The following is a 27,330-nucleotide window of genomic DNA, read 5'->3' as shown; positions in this document are numbered from 1 at the left end:
CACATGATTTCTCATTGTTGTTTAAAAAAAAAAGCTACAGGGTAGAAAGCGTTTTCCAATAACTGAATTTAGCAGTAGCTAATATAATTGGCTAAAAACCTGTATGAATGTGGTAACTCATACGAAAACAGAAGGGTCTTTGTGCTCCGTTCAACTGTTTGTTGGTAATGCCGTTACCTGGTGAGAAAGTGCAGATTTCTCTGTTTCCATTAAGCTGTCAGTCTTCAGACACACAGAATTACCCAGCTCTCTTTAAAATGGAAAAAGACCCCAAGAAAAATTTTAGTCTGGGTTATTCTGAACCTTTTAAGCTCTCGTCGTTTCGATGACAATGAATCCAGAGCGCCGTACACTCCAATCACATCTGATTGAAAGTTTGGTTCATTTATGTCCATTTTAACCTGGCTTGCTTAGTCCAAAATTAGTAGACTTGTCCGTCTCGGGGCTGTGCGAATGATGTAGAAGAGCCCAACTCTGTGAAGCCTGGAGGAAGGGGGTGGAGTGAGGCAGTTTCTGTGAAATCACAGGGACTGATTGTATACAACAATCATTTATTTTGCAAAGGTGCTGTGTCATCGAGATGGGAAAGGAAAGACCCCAACTCCTGTAAGAGGAGAGGAGGCAGATGCTCTCCTGGCCTGTGCTTCCACATGGCTAATTTTTGCTTGATGATGCTGAGGCAGCACCAGGTCTCTCAGTCTTACGTTACAGAGGATTCCTTTTTGAATCAGCAACGAATCTACTCCAATTTGCCTCCATACACATTGTGCTCAGCGGTATACTGCTAATGTTATAACTTCGCTTTCCAAACCAAGGGAGAGAGCAGAGCAAGGAAGAGCACACTGGGGGTTTGTTCCATTTGCACACTTTCCATGTGGGGAACAAGTGGGCTTTTAGCTTGGTCCACCCCTCTGCTTCTTACAAATGATGTTTGAAGCCTGAGATCTAAGGCTCGGCTGGCATCAGGTCCACACAGGAGCTGAATTGTAGTTAGAAAATGTAAATATGGCCTTCAGACCTTGGAATAGATTATAGGGAAAAAAACCTTAATCAACTGAATGAACGTGTACATGTTTAGAAAAAATAATCAAAAGCATAAAGAAACCCACAGAAACTTACAGAAGCTCAGCCTTTGCAAACCCCAGAGTAATTCAGATCCTGACTTTTCAAGCATGTTGTCTCATGAGTAACTGATGTTTAGCAAGTAGGATATGGTTTTGCAAATAAGGAAGTTGGCATTGTTAATCATTTTGATGGACTTGAGGCATCGTTCATGCTAGGCAGGTGCTCTACCGCTAGATGTGCTCCCAGCCCTGACCTTGTCAGTCTCAAACATCTTCAGATTTAACCGAGCAAAACAAAGTGTTTCTGCAAGTGAGCCTTCATTTTGAGCAGTGATCTCATGCTGCAGACAGACATTTCAGAAGGGTACTGTTATATGGTGTTCAGTTTGTTAATTTTCCTATTTGGGGGCTATAGAGGTACATTTCAGGTTGGCCATTTTAAAGCTAAAGAGTGTTCTAGAGACCTGTAGGGAGACTATGTGTAAACCTACGATTCAGTGCAGTCTCCAGCATCCTTTATTTTATCTTTAAAGCACAAGTAAAATTAAACTTTTTCTTTAATTCTTTCTTGATTTCTTGTGTTTCTTTTTCTTTCTTGATTGGGAATTGACAAGTTGAAAAGACATGCATATTTTAATGTTTTCACAATGAGTTAACAGCATATACATTATATTTATTATATATCATAGACATTCAATTATAGTGATAAATAGATGGTAGGTAGAAACATAGATGGTAAATGGTAGATAATGATGATAAATGATAGATAGATAGATAGATAGATAGATAGATAGATAGATAGATAGATAGAAGATTGATGGATATCATAGGCATCCAATTATAGGCTATTAGGAAATATGAGAACACTGAATGATTTACAAAATCTCTTGCTATCCTTTTTCATGTATGTTTGTACTGATTAATCAGATTTCAAAGACTGCCCTGTGATCACATAACCAAACCAAATTCAAAGAAATCAATTCTAGCTGACCGGTTTTATCGTTTGGTTGCTTGGTTTTCACTGCCGACATAAAGAATATCTAAAATGTTATTATCCAAATAGTTATAAGAAGGGCTACTAAAATATAAACAAATGTTTTCAGTAAATTACCCATTTTATCTGACAGGGTCTAACTTTGTACTGGCTCAAACAATTCTGCTGCTTCAGACAGTGAGTAGCTCTGAATGTAGGTCCAGGCCGCCATGCCCAAATGATGTAAGACTTTAATTTTTGCTGCACACATTTGGTGTACAAGCACAAGACTAGAGGAGTAGTCATAATGATATATAAATAATGTATCATTCTGTATGATTTGTTATAACTTTACAGTTGCCTTGAAAGAATGTTCATTATGGTAAGGTATTTTCTGTAACCCCCATGTAAATAACAGACTCCCATATTTCAGGGAAAGAGCATACACAATGCTGACAAATCTACCCAGAAACAAACTTCTGAGAGTTGTCTTGGGTGTTCTCCTTTCTGACTCATTGTTCTTTGAGATCACCAGTGAGTTTAGTGCATTCCAGTCATTATATGGATATTCTCTTGCCTATGGAGTAGGGCCCCATGAAGATGACTCTAGTTCTTCATCCTATAACACAAAGAGGGCGTTCCAGTTCTGTCATCCATAATTGCACTTCGAGTGTTAGTATAAAACTAAGATCCATAAGCTTGCCTACATTCCAAACTGAGCTAATGCTTTGTTGATTTTACTCCTCTTTCTATTGGGTAAAATGATATTTACCTGGTTCCTTCAATATGTTTTATGTAGATGTCTGCAAACAGGCACCACTTGGTAAATTTTTCTTCAATCTTTGTTGGTTTTGTTGTTGTTGTTGTTGTTGTTGTTGTTGTTGTTTTTTCTTTCTTTTTTCGTGTAGTTTGGGAAATTAATTCTGTACCAACATCTGCTCAGTAAATAAGATTTGGGGAAAAATTAATAAGAATCACCAGTACTGTGCCACCATCCTTTGCCAATGGCTACAAAAGCATTATCTTATTGACTTCTTTTGGAAATCTGGAATCTATTGGATGCTTACAAATTCTAGGAAAAGTTTTAGACAGTTAGTTGTAATTAATTTCATTTTCAGCATTTAGCGCAGTGAGCACTCTATACCCACTAAGCCCAGTCCATTGCAGACGGCTATCCCTGTGTTCTAGAAGTACAATACACCCTGTTTATAGGAGACAGGTTGGGTAAAGATGATTTTATCCAAATGTCAAGGATCTTGTTCTGATTTCCAATTGCTGCTTCTAATCAGAGATCAGGAGGGAAAAGGTATCAGCTGTGCCTGGTATATCTCATTCCCTTAGGGTAATGTGCCCAGCTAAGGTGACTTCTAGTGGAATTTAAAGATCTGTTAGGCTTTATTTTTTTCTGGATTTGAGGTAATTTCTTTATGAATGTAATTGTGACCTTGTGACATCAGCAACTAGGAGCTGCAGAAACAGAACTGTGAAGGCTCAGAGCTTTGTGTATCATCGAAGCTATGTTGCTATAAAATCAGATTAGCCAAACAATGTGAGCGTGTTCCTGAGACAACCACACAAAAAGCTATAAAATGTACACAAGAGGAAATAGAAAAAGGGCTTAAACATTTCACCACCAAATAAAAAGTATTGAAATACTGAAGGAGAAAATGATGTAGAAAATGAGGGACCCGTAAAAAATAAAGAATGATGTGGAAAGGCAGACGTCCACTAAACACTAACCTGTTTAAATATAAATGGAACGAAGTTTCTAGACAAAACACAGTGGTTTGAAGTAGAGATTTTCCTTCAACATGTACTAACTACAAGAGACTCACTTTAGATCAAAGACACAAAATTTCAATAATAAAAGGATCAAAAATATAATGTAGAAATAGTGACTGAAAGAGAACAGACATAGATGTACTAAATATAATAGGCAAAATATACTTCAAAGCAAAGTAGAAAAGTCTCTTAAGAGAGAAGGACATTATAGAAAGGTTCAAAGTTCCATCATAAAAATAGAAATTTTCATCATATAAAGGGTTCATATAACAAAGAAATAAGTGTAAAATTAAAAACCATGTAGCTAATAACTGACTACCAAATACATAAAGCAAAAAAATGTATAACATTGGAGAAACAAATTAGCTGGGAATTGGAAGATGTGAACACCCCACTTTTCGTAACTAGGAAGAAGAGGAATAAAGAAACATGAGATGCAGCAATAAACCAACTACATCCAACAGGCGTAGACAGAACACTCTACTTAAGAGCAAGCATACACATTTTTCTCAAGAGGATATGGGACATTCTTCATGACCAATATATTAAATTTCAGTACGTCTTTAAAAGACAGATATTAGAGGGGGAAAAAAACATATCCTTCCATGATGGGATGAATTTTAAAACAAATTTAGGAAGCAACACAAATGTTTACCCATTGGTGGAAAATAAAAAATCCACTCATAAGTAACTAGTAGGGTAAGGAAGAGATTATAGAGATGAATGAAATAAGACACAACTTATTAATATTCATATGACATAGAGAAAGCAAGGTTAAGAAGCAGGAGCATATATGTACCACACTCCCTCCTCCCCAAGGCTCAGGAATCATTGTATTAGAAAGAGTGGAAAAGGTAAAGAGCCTGAGGTGGTGGATGACTACACGGAGGCCATCTCTCTTGGACACAGCAGGGTTACCACACATACCAATTCACAATGGTTATGACAGCGCGTACAAAACTGTACAAGCAGCACGGAGATGGGAGGTGGGCATGAAATATACACCCCTAGCTGCAAAGCTTTGGACAATTGTCAGCTACTGGGAAAGGGGGAGATGGTTTTCTCTAAGAGTTGGTAAATTGACCATGGTCCATCAGAGGCCAATGTATCCAAGAATATTTGGGCAGCAAAGATTGGTCTTGGTGGGTTAAAATGGGGGGGGGGGGAGATCAGTATGAAACTCTCAAAGAATTATGATTTTTTTCAATTCTAGGGGATTTATTTTAAGGAAATAATCTGAAATACAAACATAGACTACATTTATTTAACCTAGAATTCCCTTCTTTTCCTTTTCTTTATAATGTAATTACAATTATTCATTCCCTTTTCTCCCTCCAAACCCTCCCATATACTGCCCCCCCTGGTTCCCCTTCAATTTGCTACTCTGTGCATGTGTGCACATGTATATACATGTATAATGTGTATTAATACTAATAATATATGTATTAATAATAATATATACGTGTTAATAGATATAACCTGTTCGGTTCATATAATTCAATTTGTATATGTTTTCTCAAGGCTAACCGTTCAGCACTGGACACCCAGTTGCTGTGCTCTTCCCTGGAGAAGACCTCCTGCTCCCAGCTATCCTTGGATTCCAATAGGAGGGTTTTGGCTCCATGGGTTTTTCATCGTCCAGTTTGGCGTGCCCTTTGGTGTCATCCTTTCTAAGCTCACATTTGCGTGGTCACGTTGGTGAGACTTTAAGGGTGTAGCTTCTGATATTACTCAAAGACACAATCTCAGGGCAAACTCCCTGATCCTTTGACAGTCTTACCCCTACCTCTTTCTCAGTGTTCCTGGAGCATTGAGTGTGATTGTGTTTTGGTGCTGTTCCCATTGGTACTGGGCTGCAAAGCTCAGCATTTTGATTGGTTGTGGTTTTCCGTAGTGGTCTCCATCTGTTGTGAAGAGAAGTTTCCTTGGGGGACGGTGAAGACTACACTTATCTGTGGATCTAAAGGCTTATGTTTATAGATTGTTGTTCGTAATTATGCAGGTTAGGTAAATTAGTAGTTGTAGAGTAATTAATTTAAAAGAATGAATATATCTGTAAACACATTTAGAAACAACAAAGACCTTACATCAGCAATCCAATTTCACAGTTTATCAAAGAAGAAAAAAGAACAAACCAAACCCAAACTGTGAGAAAGATAAGAACAGATAATTGAAATGGAAAGGGGGAAGAAATAAACGTCTGTTATTTGAAAACATCAACAAATTTAATAAACCCTGTTTAACAGGGTCTTACAATTTAGCCAAAGCTAGCCTTGTGCTTGCTGTGTAAACCAGACTTTCATAAATTTCCAATCTTTTTCTCAAACTTCAGACACTGTACCTGCCATTATTATATGCTTTGCCAATATCAAAAGAGGAGGGAGGGATCTTAACAAAATTGAGAAACGGCAGGTGTATATTATGTATACACTCTACTCTTATGTCACTGCTATGAACATTAGACAAATTGATATGCTTAGAGCTGGATCCAGCACAGAGAAAATTCTTGGAAAGTCGGCAACTATCATAATCATTGTTTCTTTCATCCATAAGGAAGACTTGACAGGGAGATGAGTATAGGAGAGCTGTACACTGCATTTTTTAATATGCTATAATTTTAAAATAGAAAACAAGTATTTTTGGCGCATCTCCCAGTTAGTTATTGTAGATTTGTACACAAATAGATTCTTGTAACTGGAAGCAGCTTCCTGGTACATGCTAAGCATGTGGCCCGCGCTATTGTAGCTTTTATTGCCGTGTCAGATGCCATGACATGCTCATGACTGAAAACTCTCCTCTCAACATCTGTCTGTTCACAGCTGGACTGACTCGCGTATGAATGCACAGAGATTATGACAGCATGCACAAGACTTACACAGCTTCACATCACAACACAAACACACACACACACACACACACACACACACACACACACACACACACACACCCTGCACCAAGAAGGGCAAAGGCCCAACCCTAACCAAGAAGATACTGGTAACTGATACTTGTGAAAGAGCCAATCAGTCACCAGTGTCTAACTCTAAGGCAGGTGCCATGTCCAGGAATAGTTATTGAACAGAGATGGACTCCATGCTCTTCCGTTAAGCTTTTCATTCTATATTAGCATTTTTATCTTGTTGTTCTTTATATTTCGTCTGTGTTCTGTTTTGTTTTGTTTTTGTTTTGGGGGTCTTTTGGGATGTTTTGGCTTCTTATTTGTTTGTTGGTTTGGTTGTTGATTGATTGGTTGTTGAGTTTGTTTGTTTGTTTGTTTGTTTGTTTGGTGAAAATAGGGATTTTTTTTCCCCTCAAGATTTCTATTCACCCAGAATTTGTCACTTCCTCCCAAACCTACCCACCAAAATCCACATGCAGATTTCTGTTCTCTCTCATTAGAAAACAAACAGGCACCTTAATTAATAAAGATGAATAAATATTATAATGAAATAAAAACAAACTTCGATAGGACAAAATGAACAAATAAACAGGGAAAAAAAGTACCAAAGAAAAACAAATAGACACAGAGACATAAATACCATAAAAACACAAAGCCATATTATGTCAGCAAAAGATCTATAAGGTCAATAAGTAAGTAAGTAAGTAATTCCCAGTCAAAGCATTATGAGGCCAAACAAGCACCAAGAAATAACACAGTACTGAGTTCGTTTTGTGTCGACCGTGCTAGGCATGGAACCTGCCCTTAAGGGTGGTTTGTATACCCACTGAGAGAAGATGGTTTTCTTTTGCAAGCAGTTATAAATTGGAAATAACTTCTGGGCCAGGGATGGGGAATTGTGTCCCCTTAGGCTTTCAGAAGTCATATGTGACTTCATATGGCATAGATGAGTGAAGGCCCTGTGCATGCTACTATAGTCTCTGTGTGTGTGCATTGGTCCTGCTGTGGTTAGAAAGCCATGTTTCCTTAGGGTTCTCCATTCCCTCTGACTCGTGTAGTCTCTCCACTTCCTCTTTCATGAGGTTCCCTGTGCCCTAAGAGGAGGGATTTGATGGAGACATCCCCTTTAGAAATGAGTGTTCCCACCAAACTAGATAAGATGGATGAAGCAAAGCCGAACCGGATGTAGATCTCTCCTGAGAGACACAGCCAGAATACAGCAAATACATAGGCAAATGCCAGCAGCAAACCACTGAACTGAGAATGGGACCCCCGTTGAAGGAATCAGAGAAAGAACTGGAAGAGCTTGAAGGAGCTCGAGACCCCATATGTACAACAACACCAACCAACCAGAGCTTCCAGGGACTAAGCCACTACCTAAAGACTATACATGGACTGACCCTGGACTCTGACCTCATAGGTAGCAATGAATAGCCTAGTAAGAGCACCAGTGGAAGGGGAAGTCCTTGGTCCTGCCAAGACTGAACCCCCAGTGAACGGGATTGTTGGTGGGAGAGTGGCAAGGGGGGGAGGATGGGGAGGGGAACACCCATAAAGAAGGGGAGAGGAAGGGGCTAGGGGGATGTTGGCCTGGAAACCGGGAAAGGGACTAACAATTGAAATGTAAATAAGAAATAACCAAGTTAATAAAGATGGAGGGGAAAAAAAGAAATGAGTGTTCCGAGGTTCCTTGGTCTCTGCACATTGTCCTGCTGTGGGTCTCTGCATTTGGTCCTATATACTGCAAGGGGAAGCATCTCTGGTGATAACTAAGCAAGACACTTGGAGTCATTTTATTACTACATCCCTTTGGTTGTCCTCTAGGTTCTGTCTCGGGTTTTAGATTATCCAAGCAGTACTGGGCATGGGTTCAATCTCATGGAGTAAGCCTTGAATATCATCAGAGAGTGGATGGTTACTCCCACACCTTTTGTGCTACTATTACACTAGAGCATCTTGCAGGCAGGTCACCACTGAATATCAAAGGTTTCACAGCTGGGTCAGCATTTACCTTTCTCCTCTGCTAATGTGCAGTATCATAAACACTAGTCAGTAGGGATGAAGACTCTAGATACACACCAGCTCAATTTCTTTATGTTCTTTAGTTGTGTAAATGTCATCTACAGCAATGGGAACTTACCAAGATTTTTTGGAGAGCAACTTATACCCTTGCTAATAACCTGAGTTCTTTGGGAATTTCCATGGGCCCTTTTCACCAACAAATCAATTGCATGCAACCAAATCCTGCCACTGAGAGTTTTATTTGATAGTCAGAGATGTCTCCTTGGGGCTTTGTCACCCCATTATTTAGTGATTCCATTTATCTTTCTTTCATATATGTTTTCTTACATGTGTTTTAAGAGGCTTCTACTGCAGTAGGGTTCCATACAATCCCTCAAATGGTCCTTGCTTTTAACATTTCTCCCTATATTCCCAACTTACATATTCTCTCTTCCTCCTCATTCGATCCTCCACCACTGTGATGGTTTGCATATGCTTAGCCCGGGGAGTGGCACTATTAGAAGGTGTGACCTTGTTGGAGGAAGTGTGTCACTGTGAGGGTGGGCTTGGAGGCCCTCCCCCTAGCTGCCTGAGGATGCTGAGTTAGTTACTGGCTTTCTTTGAGTGAAGATGTAGAACTCTCAGCTCTTCCTGCACCATGCCTGCCTGGATGCTGCCATGTTCCCGCCCTGATGATAATGGACTGAACCTATGAATCTGTAAGCCAGCCCCAATTAAATATTGTCCTTTATAAAACTCATGCTGGTCATGGTGTCTGTTCACAGCAATAAGACCCTAAGACAACCACCGATTCCCTCCCCACTATCCATGACCATCAACTCTATTTGCCTTTCCTAGAGAAATCCTCCCCCCCGCCCAGTCCCTTATGCTAACAGAGTTATGTGAATTTTTTCCTGCCTATCAAATACTCGATAGGTAACATCCACATGTATATGAATACATACCATATTGTCTTCTGCAGTCTGAGTTACCTCATTCAGGTGAATTTTTTTCAAGCTCCATCTATTTACCTGCAAATTTCATGATTTCTTTCACCTTTTAACACCTGCATAATGCTTCACTACAAAATGTACTATACTACTTTATTTTTTCATCTTTTGACAGACATCTAGGCAGTTTCTAATCTCTAGCTGTTCTAGCAGCAATGGACATGATTGAACAAGTGTCTGTGAACTAGGATATGGAGACCATTGGATATATTCCCAAGACTAGTATTAGTGGAACTTGAGGTAGATCTAGTCATACCTTTTTTTTTTAAGACTTATGCATATGACACACTGTCCTTAACACACCAGAAAGAGCATCAGATCCAATTACAGATGGTTGTGAGCCACCATGTGGTTGCTGGGAATTGAACTCATGGCCCTTTGGAAGAGCATCCAGTGCTCTTAACCACTGAGCCATCTCTCCAGCCCTAATCATGCTTTCCAAGGACCCACCAGACTGATTTCCATAACAGCTGTACAACTTCACACTCCCTCACACAATGGACGCGTGTCTTCCTTACCCCACATTCTCTACAGTGTCAGCTGTTGCTTGTTTGATTCATCTTGGCCATTCTGAAAGGTATAAGATGCAGATTTCAGCGTAGTTTTTATTCGTATTTCCCTGATATTGAAGATTTCTTTGGTTTGCAGCCACTTGTGTTCCATTTTCTGGGCACTCTCTGTTTAGATCTGTAGCTGTTTTTAGCTGGGGGTAGTTGGTTTTCTTCTCTTTTTTATTTTTATTTTATTTTATCATTTTTCTTTTATACTACAGATTTCATCCACCTCCTCCAACCTCTACCTCCCATCCCATACCTCCTCCCCACCCCCTGTCTCCACAAGATGTCTCCACCCTCCACTCCCAAACCCCCACCCCACCAGACCTCCCCACTCCATGAGGCCTCCAGGCTCTTGAGGGTTAGGTGCATCTTCTCTGACTGAACCCAGACCCTGCAGTCCTTTGCTGTGTATGTGTTGGGGGCCTCATCTCAGCCTGGGTATTCTGCCTGGTTGGTGGTCCAATGTCTAAGAGATCTCAAGGGTTCACCTTAATTGAGACTGCTGGTCCTGCTGTAGGGTCACCCTCCTCCTCAGCTTCTTCCAGCTTTTTTCTAATTCAGCCACAGGGGTCACCAGCTTCTGTCCATTGGTTGGGTGTAAATATCTGCATCTGACTCAGCTGTTTGTAGGGTCTTTCATGGGGCAGTCATAATAGGTCCCTTTCTGTGAGCACTCCATAGCCTCAATAATTTCAGGCCTTTGAGCTTCCCCTTGGCTAGATCCTACTTTAGGCCTGTCGCTGGACCTCCTTTTCCTCAGGCTTTTCTCCATTTTTGTTCCTGCAGGTCTTTCAGACAAGAACAATTATGGGTCAGTGTTTGGACTGTGGGATGGCAACCCCATCCCTTACCTGATGCCCTGTCTTTCTACTGGAGGTGGACTCTACAAGTTCCTCTCCCCACTGTAGGGCATTTCATCTAAGGTGAAATGTTCCCTTTGAGTCCTGAGAATGTCTCACCCAGGTCTCTGGTACATTAGAGAGGGTTCCCTGCACCTCCTACCTCCCAAGGTTACCTCTTTCCATTCTTTCTCCTGGCCCGCAGGGCATCAGTCCTTTTCTCCCACCCAATACCTGATCATGTTCCTCTCATGCCTTCCCTGTCTCCTTTCCCACCCAGGGCCCCCTACCCCTGTGATTGCTTTCTTCTCCCTCCCAAGTGGGATTAAGGTGTCCTCACTTGGGCCCTTCAGCTTATTGATCCTTTTGAGTTCTGTGGATTGTATCTTTAGTATTCTGTACTTTTTTGCTCTAATATCCACTTATTAGTGAGAACATACCATGTCTGTCCTTTTGGGTCTGAGTTACCTCACTCAGGATGATATTTTCTAGTTCTATCCATTTGCCTGAAAAAAACTCAGGATGTCTGTGTTTTTAATAGCTGAGTAATATTCCATTGTTTAAATGAACTACATTTTTGTATCCATTCTTCTGTTGTGGGACATCTGGTTGCTTCCAGCTTCTGACTACCACAAAAAAAAGTGAAACATGTAGCCCTGTGACCTGGTGAGGCATCTTTTGGGTTTATGCCCAAGAGTGGTATAGCTGGATCTTCAGATAGATCTATTTCCAATTTTCTGAGGAACCTCCAGATTGATTTCCAGAGTGGTTGTACCAGTTTGCAATCCAACTAGCAATGCTTCCATTGTTCCTCTTTCTCCACATCCTCAACAGCATGTGCTGTCACCTGAAGTTTTGTTCTTAGCCATTCTGATCGGTGTAGGGTGGTTTTGATTTGTCTTTCTCTGATCACTAAGAATCTTCTAATATCTTCTTCAATTTTAATCTTCAACATCCTAATGTTTTTACTATACAAGTATTTCACTTGCTTAGTTAGAGTTACCCCAAAATACTTTTGAGGCTATCGTGGAAAGTAATTTTCTGTGATTTCTCACTACGTTTCTCATTTATGTATAGGATTTCTTGTGCTAAGTTTGTATTCTGATACTTTCCTAAAAATGTTTATCAGCTATAGAATGTTTTGTAGAGTTTGTAGGGTCATTTATACATATAAACAAACTGTCTACAAATAAATATACATTGGCTTCATTCCTATTTGGTCTCCATCAATTGTCTTCTTCAATAATCCAACCACTCTAATAAAGCCTTCAAGTACTGTGTTTAATAGGTGTGGACAGAATGGACAACTTTGTTTGTTCTTGGGTTGGAAATGCTTCAAGTTTCTCTCTAGTTAGGTTGATGTTGGCTTTAGGCTTGCTACATATAACCTTTATTATGTCAAGGAATGTTCCTTATATCCCTAGTCTTTCTAGGACTTTTTATTATAAAAAAATGTTGGATTTTGTCACAGGCCTTTTATGTATCTAATGAAATGATCATGTGTTGCTGTTCTTGTCATCGTCATCATCCTCTTCCTCTTCCTCTTCCTCTTCCTCCTCCTCTTCTTCCTCTTCCTCCTCTTCTTCCTCCTCTTCTTCCTCTTCCTCCTCCTCCTCCTCCTCCTCCTTTTTCTTTCAGTCTGTTTCTATGATGGATTGCATGTATCAGTTTATATGTATTGAAGCATCCCTGTGTCTCTGGGATGAAGCCTACTTAATCGTGGTGGATGATCTTTTTGATGTGTTCTTCATTTCAGTTTGCAAGTTATTTATTGAGTTTCTGCATCCATATTCATAAGGGAAATTGCTCTATAATTCGCTTTCCTTGTTGTGTCTTTGTGTGATTTAGGTATTAGGGTAATTATGGCCCTGGAAAAAGAATTCTGCAATGTTCTTTCTGTTTCTATTTTGTAGAATAATTTGTGGAATATTGGTGTTAATTATTCTTTGAAAATCTGATAGAATTCTGCACTGAATCCATCTGGCCTAGAGCTTTATATGGTGGGGAAACTTTTAATTACTGCTACTATTTCACTAGATGTTTTTGGTTTGTTTAAATTTCTTACCTGATCTTGATTGCACTTCAGTGGGTGGTATATATTAAGAAATGTATTCATTTCTTTTAGGCTTTCTGAATGGGTGCATTATGGGATGCTAAAGATGTCATTTTGATCCTCTCTATATCCTTAGTGTCTTTTGGTACACCAGCTCCTTTTGATCTCTATATTATTAATTTGAATATTCTGTCTTCTTTTTAACTTGTCTAAGAGCCCGAGGTCCTCCTTTCACACGGAATTGTTGCTCACCAACCTAAAAGGACAAAAGGAGCAGAAGTGAGTGGGGCGGATTTGGACAACCTTGAGTACCAATGGATTAGCCTCTAGGATCAGCTTCAGTGAAACTCAACTTTATTTGGGATAAGCAAGGGCTATTTAGATCTTGGGGAGATAATAGGGATTTCTAAGGTGGGTAAATTTATGGTCTAGGGTGGAGGCCTAGGAATGCTTCATTTATATGAAGAGGAATTCCAGGAACCTGCACTGTAGGTTCTTGTCTAGACAGAGGAAGTTAAACCTGTAATGTGGCTATAGGCTACATGATTTTTCTCAGAGGTTTTTGTGGAGTTACGGGCAGAAAGGGCTGATTGGTCATAATACCGTGCCTAATTATTATACATCTATATCAGGAAGAGCTAGCAGGAAACTTTGTGCAAGATAAGTCAGGCACCTGTACTTAGAGACACTCTCCATATGAGAACAGGCAAAGAAGAAGCCTCATTGAGAAAAGGGAATCCTCCATTTTGCTCCAGAGAGCTTATCTGAATATGGAGGACTGTGACCTTAATAGCAGGGTCTTCCAACAAGGGCTTATCAGTTTTACTGATTTTCTCAAAGAACAAACTCTTTATCTCATGGATTCTTTGTATTATTTTGTTGTTTTTTGTTTCTAGTTTATTGATTTCGGCCCTGAGTTTGATTATTTCTTGATGACTATTAATTTGGGGTTTGATTTCTTCTTTTCTTGTGGTAGAGCTTTCAGGTATGCTGGGAAATTACTAATATGATATTTGTTCTTTTTTTTTTTTAGTGTAAGCTCTTCATGCTATGAACTTGCTGCTTAGAACCACCTTCATTATAGCCCGTAGGTTTAGATATGTTGTGCTTTCATTTTCGTTCAACTCTAAAATGTTTTTCTTTCTTAACTTCTGTCTTGACTCATCTTTCATTCGGTAGTTGTTCCATTTCAAAGAGTTTGTAAACATTCTGTTGTTTCTCTTATTGTTGATGTCCAACTTTATTCCATGGTTATTATTTGGGATGCAAAATGTTATTTCAATGTTCTTGTATCTGTTGAGACTTGCTTTGTGTCTAAATACATGTTTAGTTTTCAAAAAAATCCTATGAGGTGCTGAGAAGGTATATTCTTTTGTGTTTGGGCAAAATGTCTGTAAATACCTGCTAGGTCTCTTTTATTTGTGACATAATTTAGTGCCAGCATTTTTCTGTTATATTTTGCCTATAAGACCTGTCTATTGGAGAGAGAGGGGTATGGAAGTTTCTCACTACTGCTGTGTGGGAGTCAATATATAATTTTAGCTGTAGTTGGTTTTCTTTTATGAATTTGGGTGCCCTTCTGTTTGGTGCATAAATGTTTACAATTATATTGTCCTCTTGGTGGAGTTTTCCTTTGATGACTATGCAGTTATTCCCTATCTCTTGTGATTTGAAGAGTTTTGGTTTGAAGTCTATTTTCATCATATATTAAAATGACTACCATACCTTTTTTCCTTGGGTCCATTTCCAGGGAATAACTGTTTCTATCCTTTTACTCGAAGGTCATGTTTATCCTTGGTGTTAAGGTGTGTTTCTTGGATATAAGGAAAGGATGGATCCTGCTTTCAAATCCAATCTGTTAGAATGTGTGTTTTATTGCAGAATTGAGGCCCTTAATATTGAGAATTTTCAATAAGTAGGATTTGTTTATTCCTGGTATTTTTGTTGTTATGTTGGTTGTGGTGGTGGTGGTGGTGGTGGTGGTGGTGGTGGTGGTGGTGGTGATTTTTCTGTAGTGGATCAATGAATTCTGGTGGAGATATAATTTCCTAGTTTGTATTGATTGTGTTTTATGCTGATGTCTAGACATTTATGTTTGGAATAATTGTAATTCTGGGTGTTTCCATCTGGTCTTGTCTTTGTTGAGTGATGTTCCATTCTCTATCTTCTGTTACCCTCCCTGGATCTTAGGAACATGTGTTGGCTATGGTAGTGAGTGCCTCTGAGTCCCTGCCACGTATGACTATTGAGATCCTGGGTAGATTGACTTTTGTGTGTATAGGTATCTGGAGCAAATGAATAGGGATGGGCAAGAGGTGGGGGCTTAAATGATTTATAGGCAAGAGGAAATCTAGATCTGCCATGAAGTTTGGAGGAACTCAAGGGAATGAAGTCAGAGAGTAAGGATATGCCCCTTTAGGTGATCTGCTACAGGGCTGGGGATAGGACTTGCTTAGTTTGATTTTATTTTGTTTGTTTTGTTTTCCTTGGTTTGGGGGTTTATTTATTATTGTTGTCATTTGTTTCTTTTTATTGTTGTGGTTACTATTGCTATTTAGAGGCTGAGAAAAAGAACATGAAGCTGGATGAGTAGGGAGTAAGTAGAATCTGTGAGGAATTGGGGGAGGAGAAGTATATTATACGAAAATAATTAAATGAGTATCCGTGTGTGTGTGTGTGTGTGTGTGTGTGTGTGTGTGTGTGTGTGTGTGTGTGTGCATATTGTGGGTTGAGACAAACATTGGGCAGGACAACTCTGAATCAAATCAACATATATATATATATGTGTGTGTGTGTGTGTGTATGTATATATATATATATATGTATATATGAGAGTGTGTGTGTGTGTGTGTGTGTGTGTGCCTAGCCTGAATTTCAAGGTTAATTGAAATTTATGTTAATTTCAAGAAACCTGAAATCGAAACCAGCATTTCAATACTGTTCACTTGGTTCTTGATTCCTTATTTAAACAAAAAGAAAAATATTTTGCAGTGGAAGTCTCTTCTCAGTTTTAGCATTTGGTAAATTAGCCATGTGACTAATAAATGGTGCTAAATAAATGCCAAGTGCAAAACAGAGCCATGACTTCAACCCAGATTTTGCCAACTGAAAGCCACCAAGTAGATGCCTGCTGTCTTCAAGTACCCACCTGACTCTCCTCTTCTTCCTTCTTCAAGACTAACTAGTGTGTTTGCCACAGCCTAGTGGAGCTTAAAATCCAAGGTCTCTTTGTGGTGCCATAAGTCAAGTGTTACTCTTCAAATGTTTCCCTTTTCTCAGTGAGTTTACTTTCTCATAAATATGCCCAATGTACAAAATTATCACAAATGGTTAAGTCAGTTTGCATCACTTCATAGCAAGAATTCTAACAAACTATTTTGCCACTGATCACCTGATCCATCGAAGTCATAAGGGATACAGTTTCAGCTTCTAGCCACAGCTCACTTTGTTCAGAGGCGCTATTAGGCCAGAGAAGTAAAACTATTTCCAGGTCACACTGTACTGTAAAGCACCATCTTCTGTTGTTTATTTGGCTAACCTGAGGTTGTACACATTCATTTCCTCTCTTCTTGACAACAATATTTGAATTTTTCTAACCTTTTGGGCAATGTCCTGACTTCTAGATTCATTTTAAACTATTAGACTTGTAAATAAACATTTTTGACCACAACCTCTTTCAGTTGAAGAGAGAAGTTGAAAACAACCTCTTCAACTGAATGAAAGTGAAAGTGACTTGGTATTGTCACATTTTTTTTAATTGGTAATGGTCATTTCCAAAATGAAGGATGCCAATAGCAGTCTCAGTAAGATATCAGAGACCAGCTTGGTGTGTTTTCTCAGTTACAGTCATGCTGATTTATACAGACTATGAGAACCATCCAGATGTACACTACACAAATGGTGAAATGTCCAGATTGTCCCAAGTATCATAATGAACCTCATGAAGATAGAAACTGTGTGTATTTGCTGCTTATAGTTTATGTAGCAAAAGCTGACAAGGGTTTGGTTTTGGTTGTTTTTGTCTTTTTTTTTTTTTTTTGCATAGAACTTTAATTCCTGAAATGCGTAAAATCCAAATTAGGCAGATCTAATTATATCTTAAACACACTAGTAACACTTGCTATTTAAAAAAATCTGTAGCGAATCTCTTTATAAAAAGAAGAGGCCCTTTGAAAAGCTGATAACAATATAATTAATCCGTGTTATCTGTTTCCTTTGTAATTGTGGAAGCACGTGTTCTTTACTTGTGATGTAACTATCTACTGTGCACCATAGTAATGAAGAATTGGAGATGACTTTGGCTATTTGCCACCCGACAGAATAGCCACAAACACATTGGCCAGGCCTTGCAATATGAAAGGGTTTGCACGTGAAAGTGTATGGGCCTCAGGTAGAGTGAGATTCCCTTGTTCTTTGCATTAAACCTTCTGGTACTAATCATTGTGAGAGAAGATAACAGAGTGTAAGGATAGGAATCCATTCAAGGGTATAAATCATGTCATTGTAACAGAGTGACAGACTGTGAGATGCTAAGCAACTACACATGGAAAAATGACTGATGCTTTCTGAGTTTCCTTGCGTCCCTGTAATTTACTGAAGAAAGCCCCCAGAATATCCCAATGAACACTGAAAACTGCAATTATTTTCCTGAGCTCTCCTTTCATCGAGGAAACTGAAAGTAAGCCTGAGAATGATTCATGGAGACTAATGGCTCTCATCAATCTGCTGATGACTGAAAAGGCAGGAGTGTTTAAACACCTACACGGGACCATCACTGAGAGATAATAATAGAGTAAGTAAGCTTCCCTGTGAAAGGCATTTCAGATACTAGAAGGAAGAGTTGTTGAGTTCAAACAAATGAGGCCATGCCTGGAAGACTGTTAAGAAAGAACTTTCTACATTGCTGATATAAGTATTAATATCTAACTAAAAGACCAGACATTTCACTAAACTTATATGGAATATGGCCCAGCAAACACTATTAGCATTTTCAATGAGCTCAGACAGTCGATAGTCTATGCCAGCATTTTTCAACCTGTGATCCCTTTGGGGTAACATTTCAGATATTTATATTGTGGTTTATAACAATGGCAAAATTAATAATTATGAAGTAGCAACAAAATAATTTTATGGCTGGGGAATCACCACAACATGAGGAACTGTATTAAAGGGTCACAGCATTAGGAAGGTTGAGAACTACTAATCCATGCAAATGCTTAGTTCCACAAAGGTAAATTTTGTGGTAGACAAGCACTGTCTATTGAAGCTTTGGCTGACAGAATCACTTAACTGGATAATTCTACAGGGTCTTAGAAAACACCAAAATCCAACACCAATAACATCCATCCTTTTCTCTGGCTTTCTTTACCACCATCTTCTCAGAGATACCTTCATTATTCATTTATCCATTTATCCAACAAGTCTATAAACTTTAAGATAAATGGACAAGGCTTTCTCTCTTCCTTTCATTTTACTTGTATGGGTATTTTGTTTGTACGGGATCACATGCAGGAAAGTTCCTTCAGTGGAGGTCATATCGCCCTTATCTGGAATTGTAGAAGATTATAAACTGACATGTGGGTGCTGGAAATCAAACCTAAAGACTAGAAGAGCAACCAGTGCTCTTAACCACTGAGCCATCTTTCTACCTCAAGTCCCTCTTTTAAGAAGTTGGAGGAGGGGTTAGAATGAACAAAACAAGTCACAATCTCCTTCATGGAGTGCCCAATTTTTGTTGGAAAAATGTACAGTGAGGAAAAAAAACATAAATTGGTGTTTTCAGAATAGTCTGGGCTGAAAAGATGGCTTGATAATTAAAAGCACTTGCTGTTCTTGCAGAGAACTCAAGGTTTGTTTCCCATCATCCACACGACATCTCAAAGCCATCAATAACTCCAGTTCCAAGAAATCAGATGCCCTCTTCTAGCCTCAGTAGACACTAGGTACACACATAGTGAATGTGCATGCATGCAGGAAATACACTCATACACGTAAAAATTTCTTTAAAATATTTAAGAATTAAAAGCCATATGTGGTAGCATACACTTTTAATCCCAGAATTAAGGAGGCAGAGGTAGGCTGGCTGAACTCTGAGTTTGAGGAAGTCTCATCTACATACTAAATTCAGGCCAGCATAGTAAGGCCATTGACAGATAGATAGATAGATAGATAGATAGATAGATAGATAGATAGATAGATAGATAGATAGATAGATAGATAGATGATAGAGATATATAGACAGACAGGTAGATAGATAGACAGACATATAGACAGATAAATATAGAGATAGATAGATAGATAGATAGATAGATAGATAGATAGATAGATAGATAGACAGACAGACAGACAGACAATAGATAGATGATATGTATGCAAATAAATTGACAAAGAAAACAAAGACATGATTCAATAGTTTACTTATTTACTGTTTAGAGAGCTCTACTGAGAATCTAACATTTTTATCAGGGAGTTAAAATGGAGCGAGTAGCAAACGCCACAGCAATATTGGAAGGAAAACCATTGTAGGCAGATGGAGTTTGGAGCACAAAAGACCCAGGCAGGAATATACTCGCTGAGACAGGATAAAAAAAGAGAAAAGACAACAGGGAAATAAAACAAGGTGGGGACAGAGACGTGGAGAAAATGATGCACCTGGTCCCTTCTGAAATGGTACGTTTCTTGAGAGTTGAATACAGAGCCGAGTTGGGGACATTTAATACAGTGATACTTGCAAGCAAATTACAGACAAAGATGGCCAAACTTTAAATGCATGCTGAAATAATCGTAGTCCCATGGATATGGCTCAAGATGTAGGTTTTGCCTAAGAATGGACTGGGCCTGAGCATCATGGAATGTAAACTATTTAGAACACCTTTGAAGTCGTTCACTGGAAAATAATGTCGACCTAAACTCAGTTAGAGAGAGTGTGTACCCGAGGGAACAAGTGCGCTGAAGAAGTTATGCAGTCTAGAAGTCACAATAAAACACTAAGTCTTGTATAATTCTCTCTCTCTCTCTCTCTCTCTCTCTCTCTCTCTCTCTCTAGCGCGCTCTCTCTCTCTCTCCCTCTCTCTCTCTCTCTCTCTCTCTCTCTCTCTCTCTCTCTCTCTCTCTCTCTCTCTCTCTCTTAAAAAGTCCGTAAGGGATTTTCTCTTCAGACCTAGGGTACCTTACCCCTTTGGTTACTACCCGGCTTTCAGACACTTGTTTCCTGCCCAACATTTATTTTATCTGTGTCTCTTTCCTCATTAGCTTTCTGGTTTAGACCTACCCTCTCGCTATGGAACTAACATTAGATTTCCTAGGTGATGTTTGATTCTGTAGATTGCTATGGATAGTTAGGTATTTTCCTAGTTCCTACCTATTAATCTCCCACTAGCTTCCCCAGGTCTTGTTACTTAACTGACTGCTGTTGTGATTCTAACATGTTAAGTATCTCCTATATGCCAACTTTTATGCTGGGATGAGAAATCCCAAATATAATTAAGACATTGAACTAGAGTGGAAGAATTACTATCCGTAGCTCATTACTATGCACAGTAACACTTGGCTCCATCAAATCCTAAAGAAGCTCAACATCGTGAATTGATAGACAGTAACTGATAAAATGTAGGCAATGAGATCATCTTTTAAAATCCCCCCATACACAAATCTACATGGGGAAATATTTCTGCCTCATCATTTTTCTTCAAAAGATCACATTGAAACCATGGAAAACCATTTCTAATCTGATACTAGTCACCATGTTAGGATATCACATTTTGGTTTAGTGCTATGCAAAATCAATATGTAAACAAACAAAGGAACAAAATCTCACCTTTCCCTCTGTAAAAATCTATTAGAATCTCAGTTAAGGAGAGGAGCTGCAACAAGCAGCCGCAAAGTAAACTAGAGAAAAAAAATACCCAAGCTATAAATGGCACCATGACAACCAACATCAGTCTCGATTCAATGGAAACAATGCAGACCTGGTTTCCTCTGGGTCTGTAACTCACAGTGACTCCAGAAAGCCTTCCAGGTAAAATGGAGACTGGAAAAGACCCCCTGCAAGTGGCCCAGGCCTCCAGCCTTGACTTTCCTGTGACAATTCAGGATGGTAACATCTCAAAGACCTAGGAAAACCTGCAAATCCCTCCTGGGAAAAGAGCCTTCACTACGAAGTGGAAATTCTAGAAATTTCCTTTGAGGGAGACTGTGAGTTGGAAAGTGTGAGCACTACCCCTAATGCTGCAAAGTAGGAGGGAAGACTCTGATTTATATTCCTATAACCTGCTCTCCCAGACATAATTTTGAAAATAAGCTGGAATCAAGTACAAGTCAACATCCAATCTAACTTCAAGCGAAAGAGGCACTCTAACATAAATTAGTGGGGACTGTAGTGATTTGAATAGGTATGACCCCCATAGCCTCATGTGTTTGAAGGCTTGGGTCATACGGAGTGTCACTATTAGGAAATATGGCCTTGTTTCAGGCAGTGTGGCCTAGTTTGTGTGATGGTTTGCATATGTTTGACCCAGGGAGAGGCACTATTAGAAGGTGTGGCCTTGTTGGAGGAAGTGTGTCACTGTGGGGGTGGGTTTGGAGACCCTCCTCCTAGCTGCCTGAGGATGCTCAGTCTGTTCCTGGCTTCCTTCGGGTGAAGATGTAGAACTCAGCTCCTCCTGCACCATGCCTGCCTGGATGCTGCAATGCTGCCATGCTCCCACCTTGATGATAATGGACTGAACCTCTGAACCTGTAAGCCAGCCCCAATTAAATGTTATCCCTTATACAACTTACATTGGTTATGGTGCCTGTTCACAGCAATAAGACCCTAACTAAGACAGTATGTCACTTTAGAGGCAGGCTTTGAGGTTTTTGAGGTCAAGCTATGCTCAGTATGACACATAGTTGCCTTCTGTTGCCTGCCATCAAGATGTAGAACACTCAACTCCTTCTCTAGTACATTGACTGCCTTCATGCTGCCAAGTTCCCCACCATGACTAAACCTCTGAAAATATAAGGTAGCCCCAGTTAAATGTTTCTCTTTATAAGAGTTGTCATGGTCATGGTATCTCTTCACAGCAATAAAATCTTAACTAATACAGGGTCTAATACCTATTGAACATTCCCATTCTTAAGTGTTATGATGATTGGAGAACCTATGAATTAACTGCACATTCATAACTCCAAAAGGTTTTCTGGATGGTCAACTCATATGTTTCTTTCATCGAGCTGACCTACTATTTTGTCTTGGCCTGGGTCTCACAACAGGGGTGACTTGGAAGCCCAGACGTTATAGCTTGGCAATGAATGAATGACAGATGTATATTGATTGAGGAGAATAGGTTGTGTGACAAGGTAAGGAGTCAGGGTTAGAATCTAGATAAGAACCTTGAAGAGTTCCAGGCTGAAAGTGTGTGTGTGTGTGTGTGTGTGTGTGTGTGTGTGTGTGTGTGTGTGTGTTCCTTGTTCCTTTGATTTCATGTGAAGGTCAGAGATCAATTTTGGATATCGTTCTTCTGTTCCACCATCTTATTTATGTTGCTTTTACCCTTTTTCTTTTTTTCTTTTATTAACATATCTTAATTATGTATAATGATGAATTTTATTAAGGCAGTTTTGTATATGTACATATAGTATTTTATCATGTTCACCTAATTACCCCTTTTTGTTCCCCACTCCCCTTCCTCATCCTGTCTTCCTTCTACTTTTAGTATATCTGTCTGTCTGTTTGTTTGAGTGATTAGTTGTTTGGTTGGTTGATTGATTGGTTGATTGCATAATTGTGGGACCCAATGTGTTTAATTACAGCTGCTGCTAATCATGAATATTTATTATAGCATGAGCAAATTATTAGCAGCTATATCACTTAAGTAAATATCCCCCACTTCATCAGCAACCATTAGCTGTGTAGTGTTTCTCATCATTAACCACACCCCTAACAACTGCTAGCTGGAATAGCGAGTTCAGAAAGAGGTAAGAAAAGCATCTTTTCCCCATCCATGATGGACAGTTAATGCACCCAACCTTGTGCAAGTCTTGTGAAAATAAACACAGACATAATGAGTTCATGAGCATAACACATGCCAAGTCAAGAAAGCAGAGCTCTACAACACTTTTCCCCATCCTCCAAATCTTTTATTCCTTCTGTCTCCTCTTCCCCAATGTTCCCTGTGCCTTGGAGCAGATTATATAGAATCTTGCTGGGGCCAAGCATTCAATAGTCCCTTGATCTCAGCACTTTGAGTACTCACAAATCTTTGCTGTAACTGCCACATTCTGCAAAAAAGGAGCTTCTGGCAAAAGTTGATGGCACTACTAATCTACGGGTATAAACATATATAGTATCCAACTATATATAAATAAATAAACATACCATGTTTATTTAGAAAAATTATAGTACCATTCCTACTATGGTCTATGACCTTCAAGGTGACAGGCTTTTGACTGAGTTTATAGTACCAAACATAAATTTTCTCACACAGAATGTATCTCAAATTAAATAGTTGGTTGCCACCATAACCGTGTCACTGTTATACCAGTAGATACATCTTGCCTGATAGAATGGTAAGGTAGTGTAGATTGTTCTCTATATGGAGGTGAGGGTTGGCACAAGTTAAGGCAATGCCTATGATTGGGCAGTGGAAAAGTAAGGCCGGCACAGAGTTCTGAAGGGAAGAGAAGGAGAGGAGAAGAGGAGAAGAACCATGAAGGAGGCAGAGAAGGAAAACCCAGATCTGTGTGACCTTAAATGGCCACAGATAGTTATGAAAATTTCTTAAGACATGGATTTTTATAGGTCAATTTATCTTTTCAGTGGGCAGTTTATATCATTATCAATTGGTTGTGGCTTTATTGTGTGGATATTTTGTGGAATGAGAATTTAAGATATAAACCTGATTGCTAAATTACAAGCTAATGAGCTTTGATTTTGTCAGGCTAGTGGGAATTGTGACAATAACCACACGGGGCAGTTGCTGGGAATGTGAGCAGAGTTCCTGGCAAAGAGCCAGGAGTGCTGCCACCTCTGGGACAAGAGGATAGCAGGGATAGCATGGTGTGTGCCCTAGAACTAGCTGCCACCTCTGGGACCAGAGCTGGGGATAGCATGGTGTGGTGCCCTAGAACCAGCTGCCACCTCTGGGACCAGAGCTGGGGATAGCATGGTGTGGTGCCCTAGAACTGGCTGCTGATTAGATGAATATACCCTGCTCGTGCCATATGGCTTGATGATGCCAGCTAGTGAGGGCTTGTGTAAATATTTTTAATATTTACCACTACAGGGTAGCATGTAGAGTCCAGAGCTGAATAAGAGTATTGATGACTTTCTCCCCAGCACAGGATGTTCCAGCACTATGAAAACCGGCTTCACTAAGGAAGATCAATTTCAGCTTAAGTTGCTATACTGTAACCAAAGTGTGTTATGTCTTCAATAATAAAATCCATACCATATAGTTCCAGTGGTCCCCTAAGAGCAGTAGCATGCTCTGATTGGTAGGTCTTGGAGTACTACTCCCTGACCAATAGCTCATAATAGGATAGCCCATGCCCAGAACCGCAGTTCTGACATAATGACTGTGGCTTCAGAGACCATCTTTATCTACACATGCAGTATAAATCTGCTCAAAACTATTTTATTGTTTTATTTTTTCTTTTATTAGATATTTTTATTTACATTTCAAATGTTATTCCCATTCCCAGTTTCCCAGAGATAAGCTCCCTATCCAATCCCCCTCCCTTTCTTCTATAAGGGTGTTTTTTCTCCGCATCCACTCCCCTTCTTTCCCCCACCAGCATTCCCCTACACTGGGGTGTCCAGCCTTGGCAGAACCAAGGGCTTCTCCTTCCATTGGTGCCCAACAAGGCCATCCTCTGCTACATATGCAGTTAAAGCCATGGGTCTGTCCATGTATAGTCTTTGGATAGTGGTTTAGTCCCTGGGAGCTCTGGTTGGTTGGCATTGTTGTTCTTATGTGGTTGCAAGCTCTTTCAGCTCTTTCAGTTCTTTCTCTAATTGTTTGATTTTAGTTAGCTAATTTATTGATTAGTTTAATTAATATTTTTTCTAGTTAAACCATGTGGGGAATATGCAATATTAGCCAACAGTCTGTCTACCACTGTTAATTTTTTGAATTATAAAGTGGTAGGTTTCCTTATGACTTTTTATATATCCTTAGTTGGATTAGTCCTCACCTCTTCCTCTCCCTCATCTCATAGCCCCATCCTCACTTAAAAGTTCTACTTCCAATAGTTCCCTTCTTATAAGAGCTTTAATAGAATGTGCTTTCTACTGTTCTCTCCCCTCTAAAGTCTCTTTGCTCCCCTCTCGTGGCTACCTTACAGCACCTTGGTCTCTACACACTTACAGAAAAAATTAGAAGCTAGGATCCAAGTATGAGACAGTATGAAGTGCTTTTCTGAGTTGGATTAGATTATCTCATTTTAAATAATATTTTGTTCTTTTTCTTTACCTGTAGATTTCATAATTTCATTGTATTTATGGCAGGAAAAATTCATTTGTGTGTTTGTATGTGTGTATATACGTATACACATACATATACACACATACACATGGACTCCATTTTCATTATCCAAACATAAATTGGACATCTAGGCTGACTCTATTCCCTAGCCATGGTGCAGTGAGCAGCAATGCACACATAGATGTGCAAGGATTACTGTCGTAGGTATACAGAGTCTCCAGGGTATTCCCCAGGAGTGGTCATGGAGTAGTCCAGTTTTTAGGGCTTTTTGATAATCCTCCATATTGATTTTCATGGTGGGTTCACCAGTTTACACTACCACCAACAGTCAATGAGGGTTCCTCTTTCCCCACATTCCTACCAGTATTTGTCATCGTACATTTTCTTGATGACATCCATTTTGACTGGGTTGAGATGGGATATCATCATGGTTTTATTTTTTTTTCTCCATGATGGCTGAAGAGATTGAACACTTCTTAAACTGTTTACTAGCCACTCATATTTCTTCTCTTGAGAACTCTGAACCATTCTGCAGCCCACTTTTTCTGGGTTGCCTTCTCTCTGTCTAGTTTCTTTTTAACTCTTTGGGTGTTCGTATACATTAATGTTCTCTCAGATGAAAAAAAAATAACTGGAAAAGAATCCAATCTGTAGTCTGTTGTCACTTAATCTAACGTTTCCTTTGTTGTACAGATATTTTTAATTTCACGAAGTAAAATTTGTCTATCAGTTTGGGAATGATCTCCTGAAAGACTGGAGTCATATTCAATAATCCATTATGTGTGCTCATATCTTAAAGTGTTCTTCCAACTTTTTCTTCATCTGGTTCAAACTTCCACACAAGGTACTCGATCCTCTTGGTATTGGTTTTTTTTGTGTAGAATGAGATACAAGGATCTCGTTCTTTTCTTCTACACATAAATATCCCAAATTTGTTTAAAATGGTCTCTTTTTCTCCAATAAGTATGTGTTGGCATCCTTGTAAAACTCAAATGACCATAGCTGCACAGACATAGATCTGGATCTTCTATTCTGCTCCACTGTTGTACCAATACCAGACTGGGTTTAGTTTTTTTGAGGCAGGGTCTCCCACCTAACCATTAGCTCATCAAATTTGTTCGTTAACTAGCAAGCAAACCCTGGAGAGCCTGCTCCCTTCATGTTCCAGTACTGGGATTATACATGTGAACCACCATGCCTAGCTTTTTACTCTTTTACCATGGGTTCTGGGGATCAAACTCACATCTTCATGCTGTGTAGCAAAGCACTTTTCCACACAAGATATCTATCAACGTGCCCCACCTTTGGTATTCTTAAAAGCATTTTCCTAGTTAAACCATGTAGAAAGTCTGCAATATTAGCAAAGAGTATATCTACCGCTGTCTTAGTCAATGATTTATTGCTGTGAAGAGACACCATGATCACAGCAACCCTTATAAAAGAAAACATTTCATTGGGGCTGGCTTACAGTTCTGAGATTTAGTCCATTATCATAACGCTCAGAAGCATGGCAGCAAGCAGGCAGATATGGTTCTGGAGAGGTAGCTGAGAGTTCTACAGCAAAAACAGCAAGTGAACCACTGGGCCTGGCTTGAGCTCCTGATGTCAAAGCCATCAGCAGTAACACACTCCTCCAACAAAGCCATACCTACTCCGACAAGGCGACAAATACTAATCCTTTCAAATATTGC

At 39.4% G+C, this 27,330-nt stretch overlaps 1 protein-coding gene across 4 annotated transcripts in view; it reads left to right on the top strand.

Moving 5' to 3' along the window:
- Positions 1-27,330, top strand: part of Kcnq5 (potassium voltage-gated channel subfamily Q member 5) — a 565,805-nt gene that overhangs the window by 367,990 nt on the left and 170,485 nt on the right. The window lies entirely within an intron of this gene.

This window comes from Rattus norvegicus, chromosome 9 (genome assembly GCF_036323735.1).
Source record: "Rattus norvegicus strain BN/NHsdMcwi chromosome 9, GRCr8, whole genome shotgun sequence".
In the NCBI taxonomy this organism is placed as follows: domain Eukaryota; kingdom Metazoa; phylum Chordata; class Mammalia; order Rodentia; family Muridae; genus Rattus; species Rattus norvegicus.
This window is presented reverse-complemented; position numbering and strand designations above follow the sequence as displayed.